General features: G+C 37.2%; 1 non-coding gene across 1 annotated transcript; it reads right to left on the reverse strand.

Annotated features, from left to right (window-relative positions):
* Positions 1-171: 171 nt before the first annotated feature.
* Positions 172-278, reverse strand: LOC128281146 (small nucleolar RNA R71). Its single transcript, XR_008271358.1, has one exon. It is a non-coding gene; the product is annotated as a small nucleolar RNA R71 (small nucleolar RNA).
* Positions 279-10,147: the final 9,869 nt, after the last annotated feature.

The raw sequence follows: 10,147 nt of genomic DNA on the forward strand, positions 1-10,147 counted from the left end.
TTTAAAATTAATAGCGTTTCTGATGATGCCATTCGCCTTCGGTTGTTTCCCTTTTCATTAAGGAATAAGGCTAAACAATGGTTGAACTCGTTACCACGAGGGTCAATCACTACTTGGGAACAAATGACTGAAAATTTTCTATTAGAATATTTTTCGCCGGCTAAAATAGTTAAATTACGTAATGATATCTCTTCTTTTGTGCATATGGATTTAGAAACACTCTACGATGCATGGGAGAGATACAAGGACCTTTTTCGAAGATGCCCTCACCATGGGTTACCACTCTGGCTACAGGTTCAAATGTTTCACAACGGCCTGAATCCTTCGACTCGGCAGATGTTTGACGCAGCTGCTGGTGGAACTATCAATAATAAGACACTTGAGGCAGCTTACGAATTTATTGAGGAGATGTCACTGAATAACTATCAGTGGCAAGTTATGAGGACAAAGCCGACGAAGGAAGCCAGTGTTTTCAACCTTAATGCGGTTACTATGCTATCTAACCAAGTAGAACTCTTAAATAAAAAGATTGACGGTTTGTGTGGTTCTACTCAGGTACATCCAGTGATGAGGTGCGATTCAAATGGAGGAGGAGCATGCACAGAATATCAACCCTTCAACCCTAGTATCGAAGAGGAACAAGTTCAATATATGGGTAACAACAACTCTAGACCCCAAAATAACTCGTATAGTAACACTTATAATTTGGTTGGAGGAACCATTCCAATTTCTCGTGGGGCGGTCAAGGAAATCAAAGGCCATAACATCATCCAAGTTTTTAACAACCACCTTACCAGCAAGAAAGAAGCTGAACCTTGAGGAGATGTTAACAAAATTCATCTCGATGTCAGAAACTCATTTCCAGAATACCGAGACAGCCCATAAGAATCAACAAGCGTCAATCCAAGGGCTCGAAACTCAGATAGGCCAACTCACCAAACTAATTTCTGAACGGCCACAAGGTAGTTTCCCGGGTAACACTGAATCTAACCCAATGGAGCAAATCAATGCAATTACCATTCAAGATACGGAAGGGTTAGTTGCACCTGAACCAGAACTGAAGCAAGAAACTGTGGTAAGTAAAGGTAAGGGTGAGGTGGACCACAATGACCAGAAACTAGTAAGTAAAGAATACAAACCCCGTGTGCCATACCCAAACGCGACATGGAAAGACCGCACAAAAGAACAATTTGGTAAATTCCTTAAATTATTAAAAAATTACATATTAATTTACCGTTTATTGAAGCTCTTTCGCAGATGACAAACGCAGTCAAATTTTTAAATTAGCTTTTAACAAATAAACGAAAGTTGGATGAGGTGTCACATGTGGAATTGAATGCAGTTTGCTCAGCCATATTACAGAATAAGCTACCTAACAAATTGAAAGATTTAGGGAGTTTTACGATTCCTTGTTTAATTGGTAGTTTAGATGTTCATAATGCATTGTCTAACTTAGGGGCAAGCATTAATATTATGCCTTATAAAATGTTCAAACAGCTAGGTCTTGGGAAACCCAAACAAACTAGGATGAGCATTCAATTGGCTGATAAAACCATTAGATTTCCTAGGGGTATCATTGAAGATGTTCTTGTTAAGATCGATAAATTTATATACCCAGTAGACTTTATTGTTCTAGACATAGAAGAGGATAGTAAGGCACCTTAGGACGACCCTTTTTAGTGACTCCTAGAACCACTATTGATGTTGGCATAGGTGAACTCACACTTCGTGTGGGAGACGAAACAATCACCCATCAAGCTCGTAATTCGAGTAACACATCAAAAATTGAAGGTGGTTGTATAAATCATTCTACTAGTACTGATCATGTGGTGAAACCTTCTGTGCAGGAAACAATTACGAAGAATGCATATGAGCTTTGTTCAAACAAAAACAAAGGACCTATCTATGAAGAACGAAGGCTACAAATCGAGAAGCTAGATGAATGGCTGACACAGAAATTGAGAACACCTGATAAACTAAAATCGAGCCAAAATGAGCTCAATACCTCACCAAATCAACTTAAGCTTGGAGACAAAGTACTACTAGATGTAGCAGATCCTCGCATTACCACTTCTGAACCTAATGAAGAAATTCCTCTTACGGTACTCAGTATTTTCCCATATGGTACAGTCAAGGTAAATCATCCCAAATTCGGCACATTTAAGGTAAATAATACTCGTCTTAAACCTTATGTTTATAAGGTTTATAGCAGGGATGAGGAGTGTAAACTCCTCGCACCACCTTGACCATGTAGAAGAGAGATAAGTTGAGCTTAGAATATAAATAAGCGCTTCTCGGGAGGCAACCCGAGCACTAACAATGTTAATTTATTTAAATATTAGTTTTTAATATCTAACACAATAACAGAATCATGGAACGCAGGCTTTCTAAATACCACACGGCCAGGCACACACGGGTGTGCATTAGGCCGTATGAAAACAGGGCAAGATTTGTCCCCAACTCGGGGTGCGATAAGTTGCCACGGCCGTATAATATGGTCGTGGGTGAAACTGTCAGAACAACACAGGCGTGAGACACGCCCGTGCCTTGAAACCGTGGTTGAAACTAAGAATGTAACACGGGCGTGCGACACACCCGTGCCATCCACTCATGGACGACACTGTCAAAATGAACACGGCTGTGGGCCTATGTACACGGGCGTGGGAGAAGGGAATGAAGCAAGACACGGCCGTGTGCACCAACACGCCCGAAGAACACGGGCGTGGTCAGAATGTCAGACACACCCAAATTCAAAATTCGCGAAACACATGGGAAAAATTAGGCCACACGGGCATGTCCCACGGCCGTGTGCCCTAAAATCTATATAAACCCCTCACTATTCATTATCTCCCTCCCCAAAAATCTCTAACCCTAACCGCTGCAACTCCACACACCCTACCCCCCACGCCCGTGCGCCTCTTGCAACACCGATTCCGACACCCCAAGCTTCTTCATTTTGTGTTTGTTTACTCTTTTCTCTCTATTTTCTTTAAATATGTTGCTTATTTCATGATTTCTCTGCTCTATTGAACTATTTTGAATGAATATTCATAGTTAAAATATTAAAATACTTATGCTTGTTTTATAAAAATTTTGTCATTTTAGTTACTACATTATGCTATACTCTTTCATTTTTCCTTGTTTCCATGAAATTTATACTGACCCACATGCATTCATTCATTATTCCCATAATCCTATAACTTGATATATTTAGCTATTTTTGTTTGTATCATCTAGTACGTCAATCTCATGAAATATTCATATTTGGTCTTGATTTTCCATACTATTCTTGGGGCATATTGGTTGAACTTCAATTTTCCAATGCAGTTACAATGTCGTCCTCACATGGTAATAAGACTGTTGTTTCCGCCTCGAAGAAGAGGAAAGGAGTAGCGTCATCCTCTAGTCCTACCACGGAGATTAGGCACCCATTTCTCTAGTCCATGAGGAATTTTATCAAATATTACTGGCTCGACCCTTAGGTGTGGGCCGCTACATTCACTGGGCCGCACTTGAATAGATTCATTTGGCTGACGCGGTCTGAGCCCTCCTGACGACTGACTCGTGGGGGCTCTTCTTTGAGATCGTCGAGCTGACGTATCTCGAGTTCACATTGGAACTCTGCTTGACATTTCATCTTCAGACCATCATGACCAACTTCGACGATCCTGGAGCAGTCCAGTTCCGTCTTGGTGGTCTAGTATGCCAGTTGAGCATACCCGGGTTCAGGGTTACACTAGGGCTATACATGGAGGAGTTCATGGATGAAAATGAACTTAACACCCTCCACCGCCACATCCACTACTCCCTCTCGAAATGCTGGAGGGACCTCATCCCTACCTCGGCCACCTATGATCCTAGCCGCTCCAAGGCATCGACTCTCCCTCCATCCTTGAGGTATATACACGCCATCTTAGCTCACACTCTGACAGGGAGACGAGAGAGCACCGAAGTCATCACCACCCACGACGTCTATTTCTTATGGAATATGGCAAATGGGCACATCATCGACCTCGCCTACTTTATTGCCTTCGCCATTCGCCACCAGACGAAGCGGCACAAAAGAGGGGTCATCTCTATCGAGCCCTATGTAACTCGATTGGCTCAGCATTTTGGGCTCCTCAACACGGCAGTACAATCATCCTCCCTCACTTTCATCATCCAAATGTCCCCACAGGGCATCTCGAGCATGCTAAGTATGAGGATGAACGAGAAACGACGTGGCACATACCCTCCTCAGTACCGTCTCGCCCAGTCCACCGAGGAGGAAGACCCAGAGGACATTAATGATGATGTCCTTCCACTTCACGAGGATCCACAGACTCAGCCACCACCCCCCTCTCGTCCAGTTCATGCGGCAGCTTCATATGCTCACATCTCTGAGTGCCTTACTTGATTCGAGCAGTAGTGTTTTTAGCGCTTCGATAACATTGATGCTACTCTACAGCAGATTTTTCAGCAGTTCCACATCTCATCGCCACCCCCACCTCATGAACCATCTAGCGATGAAGATGTTTAAAAACTTTTATTTATTATTTTATGTTTTTACTTTTATTCTATTTTAAGACTAGTTTTTATTTTTCTTTGAGCTTATTTTTAGTAGGTTTTATAATTATTATTTTACAATTTTTAATTTTGGCTATTTCATTACGAGTAATTATGCTTCTTTATATTCCCTAAAAAGTTCTTAATTCTATCACAGTTATAAAGAGCTCCAAAGTTCATCATCGCATAGGAACTAAAAACTCCATCGGGCAAGGTTCTCCATGACTGCCATGTCCTGCTCGACCACGACCATAGCTACCACAAAATATAATATTCTTTTGGCACAGGATTTATGGATTAATGAACCTCGACCACCACCGGAGTATCCTCCTCCACTTTCATCTTTGCTTTGGCCGATTACTCTCCATAACTCCAATTCAATGAGTTCGTTCATCATTCAGGAAGTTTCACTTCTCTCCCTATCTTATGATTATAAATCTATCTTTTTCAATATATCTATCTTTGTACATTGAAGGCAATATACATCTTAAGTGTGGGAGGTCTTTTATATCATCATTAGAAATCCCTGAATTCTGTCTTGCCTTCTTCTCACGTGAATCACTCATATCACTATTAGAATGAATTTTAATTAACTTATGATTTTTATTGATATGTCTTGAATTAAAACATAGGCATTTATGCATTGAGTGTTTAAACTTTAAGACATTAGGGAATCAAGCATGATAAGTTGATTTTTGAAGAATTAAAAACTTTTAGGTTGTTTTTCCCAAGTTTACGTATTATCTTGAGTTGAAATTCACAGGTTTAAACATCAAAAAGCCATAATTTTTCTGAGATTTTGAGCCTTTAGAGCATCTATTATTTCTTTCATGTTCACTTTTATTGTTGCTTTGAGTGCGTCAGTATTAAATTGTTATTCTAGAACTTGCTTGATTATGCATGTCAAGACCACACCATTTGATTTGATATGTCAAGATGATAAAGGCACTTAGGTTTAACCCACTCACTCCACAAAAGCTTACCTTCATAATTAAGCCTAACAAGCTATTAATTGATTCACCCTCAATATCAACCCATAACCCATTATTGTTGAAATCCCCTAATTTGATCCCTATTTTTGTCGAGATTTAATTTGAACTAATTGCTTAGCTATGTTTTGCTCTTCTAAATATTTTACTTGTTCTTAAAAAAAACAAATGTACTTCAATACATATTAGCTGTAATTCTTCGTTTTTGAGCTTGAATGTTAATTCCAAATTCTGAGAAGAAGCTCACTTGTATTCAACTGATGACTAGTTATTTTTTTAGCTAAGTGATTTTTCAATTCAATCTCGATTCTAACCTTTTCTTTCAACTTGTGACCACACCCCCTAACCAAAGCCACATTTCAACCCTCTAAAAGACCTTTTTGATTGATGTATCAGCTCAATATATAGTGGTGGAGATTTGATTTTCAAGCAAGCCTATGGTAATAACTTTTCATATTGACTAATGAGTGCTTTTATTGATATCCTTAAACACCTTCAGTGATTTGATTGAATCTTTAGTGAGGATGTTAAACTCTGCGATATTTTGATCAAAGGTAATCACTTAGATAAGAAGAGACACCTATGTTTTCGTGATAAAATGCTCAACTTGGAATGTTTGGAACTTTGATGAACTTTTAGTTAAATTTTCAATGTATGAATACTTATGGATTACTTTGAGATATTATTGATAGGGATTAAAAATTGAGAAGAATTTATTTTGATTGTGAGTTGAGGATTTTGCTTGAGGATAAGCAAATGCTTAAGTGTGAGGGTATTTGGTAAACCATAATTTATACATATTTTTATCCCATGCTTAGCGCATTTATGGATGGTTTCTCTTTAGAATTGGTGAATTCGATGTTCCTAATCCTTTAATTTCATGTTTTATACTTAGGTGAGAATAGGAGAGTAAAAAGAGCAAAAAACAGGCCGAAACGGAGAAAATAGACCCACGTGGGAAATCAACATGGACTGGATGTCCTAACAGGGGCGTGTCATACGGCCGTGTCCATTTGGTAGGATCGAAACACGACTTACACGGGTAGACTACACGCTCGTGCCCATTTAACAGCCTTAACCACGGCCTTAAGTAATTGCACACGGGCGTGTCACAAGGGCGTGTCCTTGCCGAGCCCAAGTTTAGTCCAATTTGGAAAAGGCCAATTTTGAGGGCTCTTAGGCATTATAAAGCCTATTTAAACACCTGAAGAGGCACTTAGAAGGGGGACGCAGAGTAGGAAGCAAGCAATTACTCAAGGAAGGCCGATTGATCCATCTCAAGAGTCGGATTCATCATCAAGACTGAAGATCTCCCTTCAAGTTCCTTTAGGAGTTTTGGGTTTTCTTATGTTTTGTTATCTTTATGCTTTTGAGATGTTTTCTTTCATAAATATGAACTAAACCCCCTAAAGACCTAAGAGGAATAAAACCTAATATGGATCTTGTTATTATTATCTAAACTGTATGATAAATATTTGACTTGTTCTTAATTATGTGTTCTTAATTCTTATTTTGATATTCCAGGATATTGATTCAAGTTAAGCTCTTATTCAGAGGAGGAATAGATCCTGTCTAAGAGTAAATTTTTCATAATTAAGCGAAGTTGATTGCACGCCTAGAGATAGGGTGATAAGATTTTGCCAGATTAGGGTGAAACCTAATAAGGGAATCCATAGATTGAGTTAATGCAATTCTAGGGTGTTAATTAGAAAAATATTTCAATTATTAAACCTAGGGTTAGACGTTATTAGTCTCGAGAGAGATAATGATATAACTTAGAGATTTCTACGGATCAAGTCAAATGAATAAATCGTCTGATTCAGAGTCAAAGAATAAGTGAAGTCTAGGTGGATTTTTCCTTAGGTATTTTCTTAATCAATCGAATTCTTCCAAAAGTATTTTCCCAAATTTTCTTTTTGTGCATTCTTAGTTAGTAATTAGTTTAGATAACCAACCCTCTTAATTTTTAGGCTGGATAATAAAAAGGAAGTAAATACTAGTACTCGTAGTTCCTTTGGGTTCGACAATCCGGTCTTGCTAAACTATACTACTGTTCGATAGGTACACTTGCCTTAATCGTGATAATAAGTTAGTCTCAAGAACGATTCATTTATAAATCTTTAAATCCTGTTACGAATATTACGCATCATATATTATTAGTTTTTTATTTTATATATTTAAATTCTTTCAAGCCCTATCATTGGTTGTTTGTTTGTAAATTTTCACATATTTAATATATTTAAATTGTGTTATATCATATTGACTCCTAGTTTCCATATTGTTTTGTATATTATGTGTTGTTTTTTAGTTTTCATATTATTTCATATATTATTGTTGCATATTGATTATTAGTCTTTTGTATTATTATTTTAATTGTTATTCATCTAGGTTTTGTTATATTTTATTCTAATTTGTTTCTTTGGTTAGTTATATTTTTAGTTCTCATTATTTGGATTACTAATGTTAGTTTTTCAAAATAGGATGTAGGCTCATTGCTATTGTGCCTAAGTTAATTTGTTTTTATTTTTATACTATTTTCATTCATTAGTAGAGTTCGTTATCCAAGTATATTGTTTCATGTTTATAATTTCGTCTTTCATTCACGAGTGTCGTATTGAAATTTTCAACTTATTGATCCAAAATTAATTATTCCATTTTACTTCAAATAAACCTAATAAATGTGTTTTAAGCCTGTTTTATAATTGTTTATTCAAAAATTTCTCAAAACAAAGGCAATGTTTGATGTTTGGAAATTCGAGAAATCGTGCCCTAACATACTGGGTTTCGATTTTCCATTTGACCAAATAGTCAGATATCCCTTTAAAGTTTCGTCCATGTTTTCTTAACTTCAAAACGAGGCAATGTTCCATGTTTGGAAATCCGAGAAAATGTGCCCTAACGTGTTGGGTTTCAGTTTTTCGTTGGACCAAATAACCAAAAATGATTTTGTAATTTTCAAATGTATGGATTTTTGAAAATCAAGAATTGATCTTAGTTTCGAGGGCTTAAAAGGTCATGTCCTAACGTACTGGGTTTCGATTTTCCATTTGACCAAATAGTCAGATATCCCTTTAAAGTTTCGTCCATGTTTTCTTAACTTCAAAACGAGGCAATGTTCCATGTTTGGAAATCCGAGAAAATGTGCCCTAACGTGTTGGGTTTCAGTTTTTCGTTGGACCAAATAACCAAAAATCATTTTGTAATTTTCAAATGTATGGATTTTTGAAAATCAAGAATTGATCTTAGTTTCAAGGGTTTAAAAGGTCATGTCCTAACGTACTGAATGTGATATTTTATTTCTTCAGAATAAGAGAATCTTAACATCCAATTAGAGTTATTTAAATGTTTTAAAAGAAACCGTATTTCAAAATCTTTTCAAATTTTATACATAAGGATATTATTTAATCAATTAGGTACCAATTTTGGGCGTAACAAGGACTAATCCTTCCTCATATGTAACTGGATCACGAACCCATTTTCTTAAATTTCGTAGGCCAAAATTAATATTTTAATAAAATAAAATGTTTTATTAGGTGATCCGATCACACCTAAAAAAAAGGATTGGTAGCGACTCCATATTTCGTTTTAAAATTGATCCCCGTTTTTAAAAAAATGGTTTCTACAGCTTGGTAACTTTATTGGGGACCGAACAAGAGAGCCAGGCCATAAAATTGATTATTTTCTGTCCTTTTGTTGAAAAATTGAAAATTGAATTTGAAAATCATGATTCTTTTGTTGCATTTGTTTGTATGATTATTGTGCTTTAAGTCTTGTAGAATACTCTTACATTGCAATGCATGACCATTGTGGTTACACCTTTAAGTGAGAGTGAGAAGCTATGCCTTCGTAAGGTCTTCACCTCCGCATGGGCTACTGGATTGCTTCCGAAATACATCCGTACCTATGTCTTTGTGAGATTTTCATCTTCGCATGGCCATAGGGAAATGTATTTCCCTAAACTAAACTCGATCTATATGAGCCTATAAGGAGTGAGGATTGAGGAATCTACTGGTTCAGGTACCCTTTCCTTTAGAACCGAACCTCATATAGTAAACCCCTAGGAGATCACCCTAGGTAGAGTTATGTTAAGTTTTAGCGATTATCCAGATAGATGTTTGACTATTTTCTATTTGCTTTGAATCTTATTATTTGATACTGACTTGTGTGTTTTGTTTTGGCTATGATTACATGACATTGCATATTTAAAGTGGTTTCAATTCGTGTTCGGTTACTAAGTTAGAAGACTTAGCATGGAGAATGAATTTCTTGATGAAGTCGAGGATAATGTGGCTATCCATACGTGGTTAGAGAAGTTACAATTAGGAAAAGGAGATAGTCTGGCTGAGAGATATACATCCAAGTTGTAGGACTTTACCCGGATCAGTGTGACACAAAATGAGCTTCAGGAATTGAGAGACATATTGGGCCATTGGGATGAGGGGACTAAGTAGTTTTTCTACCACAATTATGGCGATATACCTTACTTGCTCGATATCAAGGTAGACAAGCATTTGTTTCGGGCTATGGCTCAGTTTTGGAACCCTGCCTATAGTTGTTTCACTTTTGGGAAGGTAGACTTGGTGCCCACTGTGGAGGAATATACTACCTTGTTA

Source organism: Gossypium arboreum, chromosome 9, assembly GCF_025698485.1.
Source record: "Gossypium arboreum isolate Shixiya-1 chromosome 9, ASM2569848v2, whole genome shotgun sequence".
Lineage (NCBI taxonomy): Eukaryota > Viridiplantae > Streptophyta > Magnoliopsida > Malvales > Malvaceae > Gossypium > Gossypium arboreum.